Here is a 22,211-nt window from a genome sequence, read left to right on the forward strand (position 1 = left end):
AGCCCTATTTATTGTGGCATATAACTCATAATCGGATTTTGTCCCCAAAGTATCTGTGAACTGGGATGTTAAACATTTTGCATGCTTGGATTTGTCATGCATGTGTAGAGTTTATTACTGCAAAAATCACAGTCTTGTTGTATTTCATACAGAGTATGCAGAATCCCTTGTTGTGATACCAAACGAGAGATAAGAAACTTACTGGAGAAGGCATGAATGATGCAGTAAATTCTGAGCTTAGAGTTTGCTGAGATATATCTGAACTCATTTCTCAGCAATAAGTACTTCATTTATTCCGGGATGTTCTCTTTTGACTTTTTCCAAGTCCTTTCCCTGAGAATTATTCTTCCTTTGATGAGATTCTCTGTATGTTTTATGCACAAAAACAGTGCCCTTTTTTACCCCTTAAGTTTTAAGGGATTGGTATTTTTGAGGAATTTAATTAATTTTTTCACTTCTTCTGGAACTGCAGCAGTGCTCCAGGCAGATAAGCAGGGGACCAAATCCTTAGTGTTCAGGTTTTACTCAGCTCTTTTTCAAGCAAAAATCTATTAACTTCAATGGGAAACTTGCCTGAGTGAGGAATTCAGGATTTGGGCCATAGTAAATGTTATAGTTGGGTTGTAGGTCTGCACAGGTATTTACCTTAAATGACTTTTATGAAAGAGGATTGATTGAAATATAAGGTAGCTTTCTAAGACGGTTCTGATTTCTTTTCCAGTTTTGGGAAAGGGGGTAGGGAAGGGGGAGGAGACACTGTACATTTTAGTGCCTGTGAAAAAGAACTAGCAGATTTACATTTTTCCACAAATGAGGTACTGTGTCATGCAGGCTGACACAGAGTAAATTTCCCCATGCCTTGTTGGCAGCCCCCTCTGCTCCGTCTGGCCCCCAGCCCCCCGCCTCCCTGGGAATAAGCGGTAATTGACTCTGGAAGCCAGCTCAGGCCAGGATTTCTCCAGAGCAGAGCCTGTCACTTAGGCTGAATTATATGTTGTGCATGGATGAATAACATTTCTCTCTGCTTGGAGGCTAAGAGGGCCAAAATTATCAACCTTCCCTCCCCAAGTTTACAAACACTGTTTTGTTTAGAATTTTTTGCCCTCCTTTAAGGAAAAAAAAATCCTGAGTGAAATGTATGGGATGTGGGTGAAATTGCTGGCACAGTTATAGGGCACAGAAGTATTTGCTGTAACTGGAATGAATGCAAAAAGAAAGTGGAGTTGGAGTCAAAAGAAAGTGGAGTTGGAGTCAGCATCATGCCCCTCTCCCTGGAGGTGTGCACGGTCACCCCAAGGCAAAGCAGATTTTGCACTTGGTGGGGACAATACCGTGACCAAAGGAAACATGGGAATTTTTTTCACAGCATACTCCCCCTGGGCTGAATGAGGAACATTCCTGCAGGAGTGCCCCTGGAGGTAATTAACAAGCCCCAAACCCCACAGTTTGATTTCTGTCTCCCCTGGAAAGAAAAGTGGTGGTGATGGATCGATGTTCCCTACCTCATCAAAGGTGGTGAGGGAGCTGGGTGCAGGCTGGCCTCATCCAAAGGGCAGAAGGGCCTCAGTATTAATAACCATCACACCTCAGATTTAGGATTTATGACCAAATATTTCCCTGTCTGCCCCTAAAAGCATGCTCAGGGTCTACAGCTTTTCAACCTGCTCTGCAAATATTTGGCTGCCAGGGCACCCTCCTTCCCCTGCCTTCTGGAGGGGGTGCTGGGAAGGCTGGGGATGCACCCTGGGGGTTTGCCTCCCTGCCACCCATGACCTCACTGCAGCAAGCAAATGGGAGGGCAGGGGGCCAAAATCCCACACTGTGACAGCAGTTTCTGTCTCCTCTTGGCTAGAGCAAGGATGCCTGTGATACTGCTGCTCATTAGTTGTGTTCCAGTAGCAACTCAGAGCTCCCAGTCACACACCAGCACTTCCCAGCAACAAGGGAGATGGCAGCTTACTATAAAGCTTTCAGTAATTTTGCCCCTTTTTTTTTTTTAATATTCTCCAGCAGTTCCTGCTGCAGTTCTTGCTTTCAGGTTCTATTAAAGAGGTAACAATTAGCTAAACTAAAAGAGGAGAAAAAAAAACTAAACAAACAAAAAAGAGAGTTTTTAAACCTAGCCATTGATTTTTGTAGTGCATTGCACTCAGTCTTGTTTTCAGAATGACACAGTAACCCCCAGCAGATTTATGTGCAAACACAAAGATTAGTGACCCAGAAGCTTGACTGAAACAGCTTTTCTGCTTCCAGAAGACAGGTTGCTCTGCACATGCACTCACTATTTTGTCAGCAAAGATGCACTGGCCCCATTAGCTTTTCATTCTCTCGTGAAAAGCCCTCGGTGTTTATTCACTACAGCTTGGTTTTAATTTTATTGTGCTCTTCAGTAAAGTGGTCAAACTATACAGATAACTCACTTTCTGGGACAGAGAAGAGCAAGAACTTAACTCATATGCCTTAATGGTATAGTGCTGGCATATTTTCAATTTTCTGACTCCGATATCCACTGCCTGAATAGCTTTCAAATGAAGAAAAATTCCTGTAACTGAAATATTCAGTGTGTTTTGTTGTTATTTAACAGTAAGCAGTGTAGTTAAGCCAGGTCTTAAACCTGCTTAATCCCACTGAGCTAAATAGATTTTATTATTGACTCCCATGGTTCCAGAACTCTGACCTTAAGGCTGAAGTTAAAAGCTAATTTTTTTTTGCAGTCTGTTCCACTAACCCAGAAGCTCTTGCTTGCTGGATACATTTGCAATAGAGAATGTCCAGCTGTAAATTACAGCTGTTTGCAATCCTACCCAAACACAACACTCATTATTATTCTTTTGTTCTTTTTCGGCTGAAAAGCCCACCATGAGGGAGACTGTACAGTACTTAATCCACACATTAAATTTATTCGCAGCTCATATTCATGTGCAAGATAAGATTTTCCATGAAGTAAAGATTTACAGCGGTCCTAGGGCACTTTTACTCCCCTGGTTGCTTTTAATTCTCTGTGCCGGAGTGCAGGCCAAGTGGGTCTGCTGAAGAGTTTTAAACACTTGGAGGAAACTGCTGTACCACTCCTGAATTTCTTCTCTGGTTGTAACAAGGGAAAGACAAGTCCTTTGCTGAGTGCTTGGGCAGTACCTGGGAGACGTGCTGACTTCGCAGCCACGGTCTGCTCTCCTTTCTGTGTACTTATACTGGAGGATGCAGGCAAAACCCACCAGCTCTGCCCATAAAAATCTCAGTGCAGGCATTAAAGTACAGGCAGAGCTGAACCCACTCATCTCAGGAGCCATATGGCTGTGCTGGCAGGCCAGCCATATCCAGCTGATAAGCCCTGAAAAGAGTCCAGCTCAATAGCTTACACTCAGCACCTGGATGATACATATGTGTCGTCCAGACCCGAACTGTGAAGCACGGGCTATGATAAACCTTTTAGATTTACCAGCTTGTGCTGTTCACAGAGTAGGTGTCTCAGCACCAGCATCCATTTGGCAGTGGAGACAAGCCCCATTCATGATGGCTGGTGAGCTTCACAGCCTGTCTTGAGCTTCAGTCTGGGCAGGAGGGATAGTGCTTGGCACTCCCATGTAACCATGCCGTGTCTGTCAATATCTGATCACGGTTAGGACACCAAAATGCAGGCTGTACCAGAGATGAGGTGGTTTACCCTGATGGGACTGTCCAGTAGCACTAAGGATCCTGAAGGGCAAACAAAATTTTCCCCTTCCCCTCTGGAGAAGTAAGAGTTTGGGGAGCTGAGAAGCAGCAGACCCTCACATCTGTGCGGAGAGACATTTGCAAGCAGAGGTGCTGCTGCACTGCCTCTCATGGCTGCATGCATGCATTTACCACTGAGGTGCAAGAGAAATCAAAAAGGTTGACCTCGGACAACCCAGTCCCTTCCCCTGAAATTGTAAGCAGCCACAGAATTGATGATTAGTCCAGCAGGATGTGTAGCACAGCTCTTCTTCAGACAAAGCCACACTGAGATACACTCTTTGTGTTAGGAGGCCTGGGGAGGCACTGCCTGTAAAATATTAAAGCAACAATAAGAGGCAATGTAGATTTTTAATAGATCACTTAGGGCAGGCAAGGCAGCTGTCCAAGCAGCCTTAAAACTTTTTGTGGAAGGAGACAAAGTTTTCTTGTTCTCAGGTATCTGCTTGAGCTGTGATTATGCAAAGCGCTTAAACTTGTGATACCCTAAAGTAAGTAAATAGTCCAGTGGCAGCTAGCAAAAATACTCACGTGCTTCATGTCACTCACATACTTACTGTTTGTGTTGGACTGGTGTTTTTGATAACATCGCCTTTCACACCATGAGAGTCCTTCACATGAGAAGCTACATGGTCAGCTTATCAGTGAGTGACTCAGCTGGCAGGCTGGCCAGAAAGGCTTCATGTGGCAGCATTGTGCAATCAGTGAGAGCCGAGGGGAAGCCTTGGCTTGGGACAGCTGATCTGGGTCCCAGCAGAGAGTGACGGAACTGAGATCACAGGCTCCACAGGAGTCAAAAAGGTTGGCTGGAGAAGAGCCTACGCACACAGTGCTCACTGCCACAGAGGCAGACACGCAGCTCTCCCTGTTAGCACATTGCTTAAACTTTCTGGATTATTCTTGAGAGGAAAAAGAGAATACCTCTGAGAGAGAATATATGGATTTATCATTTATGTCTTACATGAAAGCTTGGCTGTTTGGAAATGCTGGTGTCTCACACTTGCATCCCCCCTCCTGCCCCCCGCCCCAGTATAGCGCAGCTAGCTGCTCCTTGGAATGGTCTAGAGTTTCTCACAGAAACTGCTATTTCTGCTAGTCACAGAACATGAAGGTGGAAGACTAATGATACATATTGTATATAGGATACTTTTCCCAATATTGGAGAATGTTGTGAATTAGTGAAAAAGGGCTTTAGAAGAAGAGTCTGTGTAGACAGCTTAGAGTGAAAAGGAATAGGTATCTCTGTAAAACTGGGACTCCATTTCCCTCTATTTAATTTGTGAGCAAGACCTGTAGCACTCACTTTTTTGCTGCTGGATGTTTTCTCATACCTTGACTATTGTTGGTATTTATTTAGAATTGTTCTACCATAACATCAAAGATGTGATGCGGATGTACTGCTGTGTGAAAAGGTGGAGCAGAGATGTCCCAGGGAACTGTAACAATTTTGAGCCCTACTAAATACTGGAATTCCTTTGATGTCTAAAGACAGAAAAAGAAAAGTTAAGATGTATTTTTTTCTTCAAGGAAGTGATAGTGTTTTGCTGTCATGGGAGTCAAACATTTCCCACCTCCCTATGGGCAAACTTGTGCATTTGCTCCCCAAGGATATCTGGGGGAAGACAATCTGTTCTTGTTCCCAGAAACGTCTGCATTTTGAAAAAAATATCTATCTGCTAGAAGAAGGGTCTGACTAGTAATTTCTCACATATTGTCTTTGACTTCCTTGGTCTTTTAAGAAACACTGTGAGTATAATTACAGCATGAATGTGGAAGGTAAAAACGCAAGGTGTAGGTCTGTGGTCTTTCACATATTAGTAAGGAGAAAACAGGTCCCATTGCTGGCTGGCAGCATGAAGAATATGCAAAGTGCTATTGGGAAGAAGAGTGTATATGTGTGCAGCATATGAAGTGCCTCAGCATATGATTAACCTCACTGGGTATGTAGTAAATAGTAGATAACTGTGATCAAAAAAGTATTCATGTGATTTATCAAACTGAGCAACTGTGCATTTTGCAGTGAAGCAGGAGGTCAATCCTGAAATCTAGGGCAAGTAGAGCAATAGGAAATTGCAGGGACTAAGAAGTTAATCATACTGTTGGACTGCTTCCATCTGGTTTTGAAAGACGGAGTCAGTGCAGTGCTAGCGAGGATGCTTCACGGCAACAGATCAGGAATTAATTTTTTCAGCAAATCTTCAGCTATCATTTGTGGTAACACAGGCTTATAAAAATGTAATTTAATTTCTTCGGAATAAATCACATAGGACAAGAAGTGTGAGAGTGTTTTTCTAATGTGTGTATCTGAGGAAAATATAAAAAGTGTGAGAGTAGGAGAAACAGGAACAATCCAAGAGGAAACAAACATTAACAATATAAAACCTGGGAGGTATATGTGGCTATCCTGTTAAATTGTGCACATAATTTTCTTTGAAAAATCAGTTTGCAGTTGGGAAACTTCTACATTTTTATGACTCTTGGAGGCAAAATCTTGTCTAACCTGTCTGTCCATAAATGTGGATAAAAGGAGCACTGACCTAAAGTTTTGTGGAATTGATGCTCTGAACACCATGTCCATATATCATGAGTGCGTAGCTATAGGAAGTGAGTTTGTTAATGAATTCTGTTTTCCTCGTTATCGATACTACTTATGATATTTCAATGAGATTTGAACGCCATGCTTCCTCTGGGCAATAAAAGTACCCCTAGGCAATGAACCTGTTGTAAAACAAGGGATTTTAACCCTGAAAGTAATTCTTGTAGCTAAAACTTGCTTTTTTCGAAGAGGTGGGAGAACAGTTAGTTGATAACATTATGCCTTTCTTACTTCAGCAGTGGGATAAGAGAACAGAGAGCCCTATACTAGGAGTGACATATTGTGCTATTTTTAGTGCTATGCTGCAAAAAGTGAAATGTTCTAAATACATTTGTATCTATTTCCTGGCAGTCTGATGAAAGAGAGCTCAGGTTTACACAGCACCAAGAGCAGGAAACTGGCGGCCGCACTGTTCACACAAATCACCACTTTCATTACCACTTTATTTTAAGAAAAGCTGAAAATTCATAGCAAGCAGCAACACCTCAGCCTGGTCCAGTTACATGGCACAAGTTTGGGACTTTTGACCCCTGTGTGCTTGTGAATCGCATCCTAGCTGTAGCTCAGGGAGTCTCTGGAGCAGGTGCAGCAATGCAAAGGAGAAATCTCAGTTCCCTCTGAGTGAGGCAGCAGTCCATGCAGCAGATGGAAGGAGATCCCCCCTTCAAGCTTTAATCGTTCAGTAATCAGCCAGGCACAACAGAGCTTTCTGGCATCAGCTCCATGGATGATGACATGCTTGCTCCAGTTGGTTTTTCCTGCCTTCCTGCAAAGATGGTTTAGAAATCCTAGCTAAATTTCTGGGTTTGCCTTTGTCCCTGGTGAGGCTATCTGCCTTCTGCCTTCTGTATTTTTTAATTTTAGATTCAAGAGCATTTTCTCCTTGCGCTTGCTTTTGTTCTGACCCTGGCAACAATGGAGGCAAAAAGGAAAGGGGAGACTGGTTTGTTCAGGGGAGAGCAGTCAGGTTCTGCAGGAGGCCAGTCCCGTGAAAAAGATATGTTTGTGCCCAGAATGGGCAAGGGATTCCTCAGAACAGTGTCTTCATGAGGCCCCAGTGGAGACAGCACACAGTCTGTGCTTTGGCTGACCCTTTGTTCTCTGAGGGGTGAAGAGGATACTACACAGATGCAGAACTGTGTCCAGTTTCCTTGCAGGCAAAAAAATAGGATGAGTTAGTACAAAGAATGGGGTACCCTGTGATTTCTGCGTGGGGATTAGTTGTGACTGAAGCAGGCCTGAAATGCTCCTGCAAGGAGTCACATTGCTGTGATCTGAGATACTTTGCTGCCCCATGCAGTCCCATCCAGATGTCTCCTCCTTTTTTTCATGACTGCCTCAATTTTGATGTAAGTTGCAGGAAGATTTTTATCCTTTCTTCTCCTCTTGGAAAAGTATTGGATTTATTCTACCATTGAGGAATGGTTCATACTGTTCTAGGTTTCTTGCATTTCAGTGAAAGGAAATGTTTGAACAGCCTGGGTTTTCTCCCAAAGAAAAACTGGAGCATTTGTGAAATTAAACAAAGCTCTTAGGATGGAACAGCTTTTTACTGCTTAGCTATTTCACATATGCTGGTGTGAAGGGACAGCAGAAGTCCAGTAGGGCACTACTAGCTCCCCAAGACCCTCACTGGCAACTTGATGAGCAGGGAAAGTGTTCAGGCTCTGGAACCATTGAAACCTTTTTGATGTAAACTGGGACCAAAAATCTCAAATGGCTCATTTTCTAAAGTTACAAGTGGGTTTTTTTTTGCTCACTCAGCATTTCCAGGGAGTCTGTCTGGTGACTTTTTCTTTACAAATTACCAGACCAAGCACTTTCTGCTTTATTTTTCATTATTATTGCTTTCTTTTGAGGTTCTGTTTTATGGGTAAATTCAGAATTGGAGGGCTTTGTTCCAAACTGGAATGGCATGAAATTTCAAATTCCTTCTCCGAATGGAAGACCTTCCGTCTCTGAAGGACTGTATTTATAGTAGGCTGCCGTTTTTGCAGTCAGAGAGGGGCCAGACCCATATTATGACTGTTTGCTCTAATGTGTTTTTAACTTAGAAGTAAAATTAGGCCTGGATTGAAACTGGGTATAAAAGGTCCAAGTTCAGACATTGCACTTCTATAACCTGAAAATGTTATCATTTCGAAAGGCAGAAATAAATAGAAATTAGTTAAATTAAATTAGGTATTTTTCCGTGGGGGTGTGATTTAAATATGACACATGCTTTCTTTAATATGGTCCGCAATCTTCCATCATTTTAGCCAAAAAGAAAGTTGTTTATTTTAAAGGTAGGTATTTTATATCTAGCAAAATTTACTTCACACAGCAGTGTATCTTCTCTGTTAGATTGCTATCAAGATTTTAAAGTGTTTTTTCATTCTTGACTCAGGCACAGAACTCTTTTTCATGGTGGGGCACTGCCTCTCACCCATACATTCACACAGAAGAGGCCCTTCTCTGTGAAAAATTAGCAGACAAATAATTCACAAATAACGCTCACTTATTACTTACTGGCATAACCCAACATAACTGCTCTAAATTAACAGTTTGTCAAATTAAAAAAAAAAAAAAAAGAAAGAAAAAAGAAACCCAAAACCAGGGGAGCGAGGTTAAAGAATCCCATGATTCTGATTTAATAGATAAAAATCCCTCCTCAAAAAGTCCTAGAGACCTGCCAAGTAAATTTCTTGCTTTGCAATGATCCTTTCAGACACTTTAATATGCTTTTTCGAGGACCTGCTGTGGCCCTGGTGTCATGCATACCCAGGGAGGCTTGTATTGTTTCATGTCTAGGAAGGTGATGCCTGCTGGTGGGGAAGGTGCTGGTTAGGGGGCAGCTAGACCCTGGTTCCTAGCAGCCCTGAAGGACTTTGCTTGTCATTCCCATCTTCCTTTTCTTCCTTTCTACATTCCCTGTAGAGGGAAAAGAGGAAAACCAGACATGCAGCCTCTATCATGCATCTTCCCCCACGTGGCCTCAGATTTCCATGATTTTGGCTGTTTCCCAAGAGGACCTTGTCCCAGAGCCTCTCTGTTTGCGTATCATGGACGCTTGCTGTCTTTCTTGCCCAGGCTGCCCCTTCCCCATTCTTCAAAACCACCCTGACCCCACTGGGGTGCCTGGAACCCTCCCTGGAACCCCATCTCCTACAAGTCTCCTCCAGCTGCCGCAATGTAGCAGGAGCCAAGCCCCTCTGGTTTGCAGTGTCATGAGCGCAGCCCAGTGGAGGGTACCCAAGCATCACCCACTGCTGAAAGGTTGATGGGGACCCCATCACTGGAGGAGGACAGTGGAGAAACAGCTGTGGTGAGGGCCAGCCCTGTTGCCTTGTTTTGCAGCCCCAGGGACACCGGCACGTTCCTTTGGCTGGGACGGATGGGACACAGCCCAGCTGGGCAGCAGCAGGGCCGGCACTGCCACCCATCCAGCCAGGGCTGCCCTCGGCTGCCGGCCCCACAGTGGGGCAGCCACGCCATCAGCTGGCCATGACGGGTTCTGTCTGCACCTCGAGTCCTTGCACTCAACTCCCCGCAGTAACCATCACTCTTTCCCTCCTAATAATGCCCTCAAATACTGATTTCCTGAAACTGCTTCTTTAAGGTCATGACGTCCCTTTTTCTAAAACTTAATAAGCTTGATACTGACCATGTGGAGTTAGAGTGAGTTTGTAAATATTTGTATCTTCAGTATTATTTCTTTGATAGCAAACACTAGGACAATAATTCCCACATTAAAAGGGCTCTTGGGGAGGGTTTAGGAACTCTGGCCAGGCAAAAATAGTTGCCTGAAGGAAGAGGAAAAACCTTGGAGAATTACCAGACTCTTTTTTTAAATTTTGAGACAAATGGACTTTTCAAACTTTGCCCTGAAAAGAGATCTGGTCATGACCTACTATAAATCTCATATGGCCATTTAAAACCCCACAGTGCTCTGGTTAAACAGCATTGCACCAGACAAAACCTCCAGGGCATGGGGACATTGCTGCGGTTTTTCCCTTTCAAGCTTGTATATTGTCCCCATAACATATTGCCAATGTTCACAGGACCAAATGAGACTGTGGCCTTTCTTTAATGTACTCAGAGCTCTTGTGTTGAGAGCCTGTGAGGTCAACAGGAAAACATGGAATGAAATCTCAGCTGAATATCGGTCTTTCCCAGGCTTCCTGGCAATTTCCAACTTCTCACTCTTTTGTTTTCACTTAATAAGATAGAGCTTGTCTCGCACTCAATTAAAAAAAAAAAAAAAAAGTGGTGAAAGAGCTAAGACTCAGAAAATGAGCAGTTTTATAAAAGCCTGGCATATTCCCAGTCTGCCGAACCTAATAAGAAGCACACTCATTTTTCCAGTTTGAAACTTTCGGGTGCGAGCACCCCTAGTGCAAACATCTCCCACAGGACTTGTGGGAAGAGCACCAGTATATAGAAAAATGAGAGTGCTGGTATTCTGACATGAAAGCTGTAGCCTACATTTTTGAAATAATGATGTTGAAAAGTGGAGCTCTGAGAAGAACCTAATTTTGGGCTTCTCCCGCTGTCAGATCACCCTCAGCTTTCCCCCTTCTCCTTCTGCTAGAGAGACTCACGGCACAGCACCTCTTCTGTTAAAGCTGAAGGGGAAAGCAACAACTGCAAAGTCATTTGTGCAAACCCAGAGAACAGCCTGAGAAGACAGCAAAACCTAAACACTCCTTTGAGATTATCACTCTCTAATTGATAGAGATGTATCGGTTCATATGCACCTCTGTTTCAACTTCTGTTTTTACACCATTTTCTGTATTAGCATATTATGTGCTTGTCAAGTACAACCAAATTTTAACCTCAGATTGCTGATGTTTTATAAGCATTATATAGGTTTTTTTTTGTTTTCCTAAATTACTGTAAGGGACTTAATGTTGATGAAATGCAGCAGGTTGACACCTGATTATCCAGGAGATTTTCCCTTGTGTTGCAAGTACATCTGCCCCATTCCTGGAGCCTTGCATTATCCCCATGCATATTCTTTATGTGTGCAGACAAAGGGCACTGTTGAAGCAGAGTGCCTCAGCATTTGATGTCACTAGCTAATCTGAGCCAACACCACATTATTTTCTAAGAAATGTATTGTATTATTTTCTTCCATTTGGTCAAAATGCAGCATTAGCCATTTAACAAGAGCCATGACAAATTTCTGTCATTGTCCACTGTATGTTGCTGTCCTCTGCCTTTGTAAGGTCTCACAGATTGGTTAGACTGGGAATTATGACAGAGTTGCCCTACTGAAATTATTAGGGTTATTTTTATAACCAAAATCTGGTATTACCATGGAGCAGCAGTAAATTGTGGATCTGGTTTTAATTGTTCACGTGTCAGCCATTTACCACACCAGCCTTTTAAATATATTACAACAAATTATGAAAACACTCTCTGATTAAATAAGGGAACGTATGGCAAATTAATTCCCACTGCCTCAAATGGAGAAGACATACTCCAGTGTCACAATGCACTCCTTGTGTGCTTTGGAGTTAAGCTCCCCAGCAATATCATGCACCAGTGTTCATCTGCTGAACTGGGAGGTTAGCTGGAAGAACTGGTAACTGCAAACTCTGTAACTGTATGGACCTGCCAGTCACTCCTCTCATTCATCAAGAGCTGCACGAATGAAGAAGAGGTGAAACATATAGGTAATCTGGCCAGTGGAGAAAGGGACACTATGGAAAGAAGGTAAAATCTGGAAGGAGGAAAGATGAGCCTCTGTTAAGAAATTCTGCACTACTTTTATTAAGGCCATACCATATCTGAAAGAATAGATTTTCTGGCACTGTTTTCAGGTTGTCATAGGCTACAGTTTGATTGAGTCAAAGCTTAGCTTCTGTGAATGTTTGGGCTGTTCAAATACACTTTCTGCACTTGTACTGAAAAGAATAACTACCCCCAAAAGTTGTACTTGGTTTTTTTTCAGAAGTGACACCCGATTCATATGGCCACGATGACTCTAAAATTAACAACATGTGTCCAAAGCTAAGACATAACAAGCATACTCCATAGTTAGGAAGTGATTGCCTTAGGCTTGTCTTGCACCTGGTGAAGAGCTTGTTAAAGGCAGTAGTGCAACTCTGAGATTTTCTTTGTTTAATTTCTTACTGAAATATTTTAATATCTTTGTTTTAATCTTGATGTGGTCTTGTCAGGACTAGGGTTATTTATTTGGTTGCAGGGCCACATGCATGGGAATTATGTAATGTAGGTCACATACATCTTCAGTTGACATGACTTGTATTACAATTGAAACAAATAAGCCAGCCCTGTGTACTAAAAATAAGGAAACAAATGTAAAACACATCACCATATCAGCAGAACCACAACACACTGATTACCAGTGGACAACACAGTCATCAAATCAATGTAGCAATCAAGACCTGAACCAATGAGTCAGAGCTCTGAGATTTCAAACAGACACATTCAATGCAGAAGGTAAACAGCTTTACCTTATAAGCTTGACATGAGATGCAACTACATCCAGCTAGTTTTGCATCAGCCAGTTCTTGTTTCAACCTAGCTCCTCACAAATGTTCAAGTCAACACAAAGCATTGAGTAAGGCAATCAAGTACAGTATTCTTCAGTCCTTGCCAGGGGTGCATGGAGGACTGGTGCTGTTATGGTTCAGTCCAGAGAAGTCCACCCATCAGAGCAAACTCATCAGCCATGCACGGTTTAGAATTTCCTTCTCATGTCATACAGTTACTATGTATGATTATTCTTCTGCTCTTTTTCTCTCCTGGCCATCAAACTCAAGTCAAAGGTCACTCTGAAAATCACATGCTCTTGGTTTTAAATTATTGATGTAACATTTATGAAAATATTTCTTACATAATTACTAGGTAAGGACTATGAATAACTTTTGGATAATTCACCTGCAGAAAAGATGGATCTAAGAATCTGGCATTTGCTGCTAGGCCTGCAAGCAATTAATATGCATCTTTTCACTTTTTTCCTTTTTTGGCCAAACAGCTATGCATCCATGCATATGTGAAATAAAGTGGGATCCTTCCCTTAAAGGAAAAGAAAGTTTTTGGCCTTGTCCTTTCTTCCTAAGGATCTTTATTTCACATGGTTGCTGGCTGCCAACACAGCAGAAGCTTTGGCCAGGATAATGACAGATTTTAAAACTGACATCTCCTGCTTGGTGATCCCAAGAGGTGGCAATGCTTCTCACAGATCCATCCTTTTTCCTGCTTACTTCATGGCACAGATGGAGCCTGGTTTCGTGGATGTGGTGAATACAGCCTGGTATCTGGTTGTAGATCACTGCTGAGTACACCCATGGCCTTGCAGGCAGGAACTACAGGCTGAGGTGTGAAACACCAGCCTCCTGCATGGTGCATGTCCCAGCGAGTAATGACGACCTTTCCCTGCAGGGAAAGCACTTAAAACCTACACTCAGCAGGTGCCACCTCCTCAGGACAAGGTAATAACCTCATCAGCACATAGTGTCTCCATGCCTTTTCTAATAATAATCACTTCTTTACACTAAGTTAGGAAGCTAATGTGAATCGGTTCACAGCTTGCCCTGATGACTTTTAATCTAAGACCCCAGCTGGCCTTTGTGCTTTTCATCAAATGAATTCCAATAATCATTAAACAAAGTTTTCTCAGTTCTGCTTCAAGTCTGGGCCAACATATCTTGCAGCCCTTATTCCTGTGCCACACTGGTAAAATCCTGCCATCCTGTAAAATCAGTGATGGCAACATGAATAATTAGTTGCTGTATTTGAACAGCATCAGACTTACAGTTATTTTCCAGTTGTCTATACTGCTTTTCTTTGTATCTAGTCTAACCCTGGAGAGTACAGAGAAGTCTGCAAAGTTTTAGTCCATGAGATCATCCCAGTAATTTCTTACTGCAGGCACTGTCTGTCTAACTTTAGTTCCCCATGTTAAATAATTGTGATATTGTTTCCTTAAAACCCTTGACAACAAAAACCAAAACAACCGTAAATAATCCACAGACATATGGAATTGTTTTGAGAAAGAAAGCAAATGGCTTAGACTCCGTAAAAATGGAAATCTACCAAGGAAACCCCAGCAGCCTCTTTGACAGTCTGCTCTAAAACTTTTCACTTGCTTTGATGTTGTTTGTAATTTATGCTCCTCAGAGGCTTTTAGATGAAGGAAATCATCTGTTTTAATAATGTGAAACCTTCTTCTGGCTACTCGAGATGGGAATTCCTGCCCTGTTTCCTGTGCCTCTCTGTCAGGGCCAAAAGGGGAAGGAGGGCTGAAAAATTTCATGGCTGTTAGTGATCAGAGCTGTGGCATCACCTACCATTTCAAAATGTCTACCCAAATATTACTTACCTCTTACTGATGAAGTAACATGTTAAGGAAAGCTGTGTTTTTTAGCTCATTCTCCACAGTGGTGTTATTTCTCTGTATTAGTAATTCGTAATGATAGGTTATGTGGTAACAAGTATAGGACAAAAGCAATTATTGCAATAGTCCCTTTAATTCAAAATTATTTTAATTACTAGTGATACCTGTCCTTTTTTTATCTCATTTCTGTGCTAAGTCTCTTCATGTTTCAAAAATTGCCACTAGGCTATCACCTCTGGTAATTGCTATTCTCTGAGCTGAATGAACAAAGGAAAAATTAAACTGGAGTGTGTCAGGCAAGCAGAATAGGAAATATATGTTCCTGCAGGAAAGCTACTCTCCTCCTAATTACCCTGCAATTGCCAGGTTCAAAATGTAATTTATGAGCAGCATAGATAGAATGGCCACATTAGTCCATTATTTCATGATAATCTTTTCTACTCCTGATTTCAGAAAGAAGGGATTTTGCAGCTGTCAGTGCATTGGCATTCTCAGCAGCTGCTCTGGGCAGTGATGCTAGACAACTGCACTTGAGAGATACTCCCCAAAAAAATGTAAAGCAGTCTTCTAACAGCACAGTTTTATAGAAGAGAGGTGCTGTAAAGTACAGCTCAATAAATAAAGCATAACCTGATGGGCTGCCTCAGACACTGCTGGTCACATTCAGAAACAGATCCAGAAATGTTTGAAGGAGAAGGAAGTTTTCCAGCCTCTGGCTGCTGCTGTTTCACATTCCACTTACTGTAAAATACACCAAATGCAGCAAATGAACCTAATAAACACCCCCTGAGTCCATTTTACTCTGACAAACATGGAATAGCATGCAAAAAGATGGAGTAGTGGGTAAAGCTGTGAACACGTGATATGCAGCTGACATGTTTCAGCTGTAGGTTTGGTGCCTAAGGCCAAGTCTACATTTCAGTCAAGTTGGGGCAGTGACCCAGTAGTCATCTGATTGAGCTTTAAACACAAAACAGGGGGACTCTCAAGGCCAGATGGAGCTCAGGAACCATTCGGTGCGCATGTAGTTATCACATTATCACGTTAGGTAGCACCATAGTTTGTCGTACTTGAGCTAGTAGTCCCAACAGGGTCACAGAGTGACTGAGGCAGGAAGACATCTCTGGGGATCATCCAATCCAACCCCCACTCAGAGCAGTATCAGCTAAAGCAGTTGCTCAAGGCCAAAGTTGGGTCTTGAATAGCTCCCAGGATGGAGATTCCACAGCCTCTCTGTGTAACCTGTTCAAGACTTTGACCATGCTCACAGCAAAAAAAAAAAAAAATTTGTTATATTTAAATGGAACTTCCTGTATTTCAACTTTGGGTTTTTTGCTTCTTGTCCTGTCACTGGGCACCACTGAAAAGAGCCTGGCTCTGTCTTCTTTTCTTCCTCCTGTCAGGTATTTATCCTTCCCAGTCATCTCAGCCTCCTCATGTGAAAGAAGTTCCAATCCCTTAATCATCTTGATGGCACTTTGCTGGTCTCCGTGTCTCTTCTGTACTGCAGAGCCCAGATCTGGATCCAGGGAGAGACCAGGAGAAAGCAAAAAAGTAAAAGAGGGAAGGCTAAGTGCAAAGGCAAAGGGGAAAACTATCTTGCTGATTCTGGATGTGACATGCAAACCTCTGAATCAACTGACTGAGAGTTCATTGCCTCCCAGCTGTACACAAAGTCCATCAATATTTTCCTTTGTTGCAATCTAAGTCCATAAGGAAGCTTGCCCCTTCCCTGAGAAAGCATTAGATTATATTGCTTGGGAGTATCAGTCCTAAATATTCCCTTTCCATTTCCTGCAGAGAATGTTGAACGGAGTGCTCTTAGGAATGGGAGATGCCTGCTCTGATTCATTCTTCCAAGGTTTTGTTTTTACTTTGCCCCTGAGGAATTGGCCATTTTTAATGACTTTTATGATTAATAAAACTGTCTGAAGGCCTGCTGGGGTCTTCAAGCTAGTAGTTATCAACAAAGTCATCTAGCGTTCTCCCTAAGTGCCTAAGCTAATGGCAAAGACCCAGTGCTTGATCTTTCTCCCCAAGCTGAAGCTTGCCTAGCAGCACTTACGGTCATGTTGGGGTGGTAAAAAAAAAATCCCCAAGAGTTACTTTCATGCTGCACTGACCATGGAAAATCATACTCTCCTGGAAATCTGTGTCTCATCTCAGCAAAGCTCTTATGCAGACTGCCCAACTTTCCCCCAGCTGTTTCTCAACTGCAGGCAGGTGATGTGATACCCTTTTAAAGAAATACTGAATGTATATCCTCACAGCTGGGCACTGAACTCTCCCAGCAGCAACACATGTTGACTCCTACACATTTTACAGTCTCCATTCTGGATCACACTGCTGAATGCACATTCCTGCTCTGAAGAGGCTCACCACTTGACACAGCACTTCCTAGACCATGCAGGAGCTCAGGCAGGCAGAGGCATGTTTGAGGCACTGCAGCAAGACTGGTGCCAGAAAAGGACTATTGGCCTGGGGGCAGAGAAAGGAAGATGACAGCAAAAGCTTGTTGTGCCACTGGGAGGGAGACACAGTACCAACTAGCAATATTTCTCCCTGTCCCTGTGCATTCTCCCCACTACCATGGGTGCCTTCCCTTTCTGCCCCACTGGGAGAGGCAGGGAGAGCAAAAGATGTATTGAAGAATAGGCAAAGGCATCTCCACATGCTTTAATGATATTGTAAATTCATAGGAAACCTAAAAAGATGCGTGGTGATTAGTGAACAGCAAAACATGTGAGATACGGATTGAAAGGTATATTGGAAGATTTATGTTTAACTACATCAGGACACAGCATGGTATAAGACCAATTTTTTTTTTTAATTAAAATGTCATACAGATCTAGTGTTTTTCGTAGTAGTTGGTAGCACATTTCACAGAAATAAAGGATTGATAACATCCTGCAGGAGGTTGCAGCTGGGGAACCACTGAGTCCAAACACATTGGTACTACATTCTAGATTAATAAAGCAAATAAAATTATATTTACTTTGAAATTTATTTCTGCCTCCCCTCATCATCTGTGTGTGCATGAGCAAACCTCAAGTTTATTTTCCATGGATAACATCTAACAAAAAGATGCAATTCACATTCAGTTTTTCCTTTGAATTGTAAAGGGCAATTTATATAACTCTTTGTAACATTTATATATTTGTGCATATCACCCTTCTTCATAGTTTTTCACAGACCACATTATACCTGAGGAAAGCACAGCAAAGGTTACTCATAGATACTGCTCTCTGCTTCAAAATCCTTCATCAATTATCTGCACACTGTGTTTGCTGAGTTACAGTGTGTCAGATCCTGACACCCTCACTAGACAGACCAGTCCTGCTCTTCACGAGCACTTCTGGGTACTCTTATCCAAGCTGTAAAGTACAATGTTATTAAATCAGAATAAGGGGTCAAGAACCTGAGCCTGGTCAGAATGGGAGAAGTTTTTTTCCCAGTGGTTCAGGCCCCTGAAAACCTAAGGCTGCACCACAGGCAAAAAACTCAACAGCTGAAAATTCATTTTAAACATTCTTTATTTCCAGCTAATGTGTCAATAGTAGGTAAACAGCATATCCTGGGCAACTCTTTCTAAAAACATATTAAAGTATTTTTGGATGACGATGGAAAACAAGCTGTGCCTACAAGAGAAAGAACAGAAGAACCTTTTACAAGTCTTCAAATAATCTCAAACTAATTAGCTTTTACATCCTCTCTGCTACAATTCTGGGCTTTATTAGCTGTTCTGCTTGCCATTCCTGAGCCTGCCTAATGTCTTCTGTAGAACAACTATGCATTTTTTCCAGGCATTTGTCATTTTTTGAAACATATAAAAGAGAGCACTTGGATTTGAATAACAGACCATCTAAATGCTGTTCTGCATAGGGAGTGATATATGCTGACAAGGACTAGAAGTCAAATTTTCTTTATATGGTTCTTTATGGTGAGCAAACCTACTTAAAACAAGCTCCTTCTCAAGGCAGCATATTGATTAGAGCTGACGGGCCAAAAAGACCTTTGGGAGACAACAGAATATGGCTTGAGTCAAAGAGTAACACTAAAGCTGGCAGCAGCAACATTAAGAGTCAGTAAAACCTGAGAGAGTTTGTCTCATGCTGAAATTTATTGCACCCATTTGGACAGCCATTATGGTAGTTAGTAATTTTATCTGCACAAGTTCATCTGTATTTGGACTCCCAGAGCTTAGCGAGAGGTCTTGCAAGGCAGATCCATACCCAGGGCTCTGCTGACTGAGGCAAAAGACTGCTGTGCTAAGGCGAGCTATGACTGTGTCTGAAGACTACGAAAGGCTGTTTGTTTTGATGGCCAGCCACAACATGAGTTTTATTAACAGTAATTCTGAGAAAAGGTGATGGTAGGCCAGTGCAGAGAAGGTTTTTCTAGTCTGCACTGCTGTGGTTTTCTTCTGAGGCTTGATGAAGCTGTCACTCACAAGCAAAAATTGCTGTTCTCTTGGGTAGAAGTACATTTATACTTCATGTTTTAGGAAATAAATGAGACAAAAAGAGCAATACCCAGGCTAATATCCAGTGAAACTGTAACCAAAATCTCCTGATGACACATATTGAAAATGGTGGGTTAAAGCCACTCTACAGAATATTTTGCACTGCTCCTTTGCCTGGTTTCTGAAACTACCATGGCTGATGTTCCTTATCTTTACTGATGATCGGTTCCAGTGCTTAATTACCTTTATTTTTGTAACATGTCTCTCGGCGGGTTGAAGCCAGCCAGGCTGCTGAAATCACCTTCAAAATGTTAGTGGAGGATCTGTTCCTGAGACAGGTGGTACTGATATAATCGAATCTGACAGGGGATCAGCTTTAGATAGTGGTCTAATGAAATAGTGGAGTACTGAGTTGGGAGTGGATAGAGGTCTTCATATTGGATACCAGTCCTTAGACAAGCAGAGAGAGGTGACTGAACCCTGAAAGAAAAATTATGAAGAGGAATCTGAACCAACTTGCTTTCCATACAGATTACAACGCACAAGGTGCTGGGCATACCAAGCACACAGTTCAAGCAATCCTTAGGATCTTAGATTCTTTCTAGTCCATCAAGAGAGGTAGGAATCTCCAGTGGGCACAGACTGGCCTTGACCGGACAATAGAGGGATCTCAAATAGAAAATTCCTAACATGGCCAAAATTATGAAAAAAAGGAAAAATTAAAAGTTTTGGGGTACATATGAAGGAAAACACACAAAAGCCATTGCCCTTGGCCTCAGGGGGATATCAAAAACAGTGTTCTATGACTGAATCTTCTCAACAACTTTATCTAGTTCCAATTTATTTCTGGCCCACTTTTCCTCCCTCCCCCAAAGAAAAGTCTCTATAGAGATTGCTTCCTGATTTTGCAGGGGAGGCAGAAGGGTGCTGTTCATGGACTATTCTCAAAGCTGTTCATCATTCTCCAGGCCATTGGTCCAAAGCCATGTTCCAAGGACAGTATAGGACACATAGACTATGCCTGTCATTTCTTCTTTTCAAGTCACTGTACTTTGAGCCATTAAGAGACTAATTAAACTACCAAGGTAAAAAGATGCTATTGCTCCTCTTCTACTAAAGAGTTAACTTGCCCGGACCAGGGATTCTCTCTGCTCATATTCAGCTGATGCAAGGTCAATGACAAACACACCAAGGAAGTCAGAGTTGCTTTATTTTTCTTGTGAGCAGGTCAAATAAAACACTGCTGATGCTCCATTTATCTGGAGCGACAAGTGAACACTTGGCAGCAGTGGAAAGCAGACGCTGGAATCTGGCACCAGGCTCCTATCACAGCTGTCAGCCTGCTGACTAATCACTTCATCTACATGTTAATGCTGCTCCAGGTCTACTGGACCCTTTCATCTCAGATACCCCAGCACACACTCCTCTTGATAGACTGATTTATACAGAAGTGTCACTATTAATTGTTACACGGTATTTTATTTTAGGAGGGTTTATTTTTTAGTCAAGGTGGGTTTTTTCTAGTGGCTTTCTCTTTTCTACCATATTCCTTCACAGTGGGAGCTGTGATTTGGCTGCCTCCAGTATCAACCAGACCTCAAGTAGATGCCCCTTGCCAGACTGAATTTTCTTCAGGGTTTTTTGTGTATGTGTGTGCATGAGCTTCGTAGCTTGTTCTTTTAAACAGCCTTTCCTATCAAATATTCTTTAGTGACTATTCTGACAATTAAGCTGCAATTGCACAGTGCACACCTGACGCTCTTCAGAGAGATTCAGTTCGCATTATCAGTTGATACTTGTAGTCTTGTCAGCACAAACTATTTAAGAAGCTCCCAGGGAAAGTGTTAAAATATAGGTGGGGTCTATGAACCCTGTTCTTGGCAGCTGTGCTTTATTAGCTGTGCTGTGCAAAGGTGGTGCAGCTAAGGTAATGCAGTGCTTTCACAGAAGCATTATATATTGTGACAAGCCAAACAACCTCCAGGACTCTCACTCATCATGACTCCCATTTCATACCTCATCCATTACAGGAATGAGGTATGAAAACATTTCTCTGTTTCCAAAAGGTATTAACAGACTCCTGGGAAATCGTTTACCTGGAGAAAGGGAAGCATTGAGCCTCATTTTTTTGTGTTCAGGCTGAAACAGCAGGCCATGGCAGGACTAGCTGTCTTTTCCTGTTAGGGAACGATAGGTTTTTGCAATTGGTAACTGGAAAGAATTCAGACAGTTAATTGGTTTAATGCTTATAGTTAGCAAAGGTACAAAACCATAAATTTGTGTCACTTCCATACTGACTTCAGAAAAATGGTATCTTAGTGCTTTTTAAAGAATAATGAAGGATGTCTCCTAACACACTGACTATAGGAAGTTTGGTTACACCCATGTATGGGATGGTGGCTGGAGCCCTGGAAGGGTAATTTGATTTGGTCATTCAGATACAATGGGGCACACCTAATACTAGAGCAGAGCCTTTTTATCACAGAAGCATAGAATCATGGAAAGGCTTGGGTTAGAACAGACCCTAAAGATCAGGGGAGTTGGAAATAGATTATCTTTAAGGTGCCTTTCAACCCAAGCCTTTCTATGACTCTGTGATTGTACTCATCTTTGAATGTTAAATACACAACCAGCCTTTGTACTGGTATTTTAAACCATGGTGGTGTCTCTAGCTGTTGTCTGGGCACATTCTAGAGTTAATGGTATAATTTCCCTTTTCTCAGCATGATTTTGTCCTGAAACAAATAGATGAGGTCCACATTCATTCCGTAGGCTGTCCTAATGGTGCTATTTCTTGGCATTCTACAGTTGCCTCAGAAAATATCCCCATATGTTCTGTTACAGTATTGGGATGGCCTGATCTGCAAGTCCAGATAATTCCCATGGTAAGCATGCTTCAGAGGTCTTTGCTGGAAGAGAATTTGAAAAATACACAGGGGCAGCAGCAAGAAGTGGGCATTTTCATGGCTTCTGTGATTCATTCACAATTATTGAGACAGGAATTCCCTACTGTGTGCATGAGAGACATGCAATATCTTCAGCGCCAGGCAGCAGAGATATTTATACAGATCTTGGCACAATGTTCTCAGCCT

At 42.2% G+C, this 22,211-nt stretch overlaps 1 protein-coding gene across 1 annotated transcript in view; it reads left to right on the forward strand.

Annotated features, from left to right (window-relative positions):
- AFF3 (ALF transcription elongation factor 3) overlaps window positions 1-22,211 on the forward strand; it is a 312,555-nt gene that overhangs the window by 243,530 nt on the left and 46,814 nt on the right. The gene's annotated exons all lie outside the window — the stretch shown is intronic.

This window comes from Aphelocoma coerulescens, chromosome 1, assembly GCF_041296385.1.
Source record: "Aphelocoma coerulescens isolate FSJ_1873_10779 chromosome 1, UR_Acoe_1.0, whole genome shotgun sequence".
NCBI classification, from domain to species: Eukaryota; Metazoa; Chordata; class Aves; order Passeriformes; family Corvidae; genus Aphelocoma; species Aphelocoma coerulescens.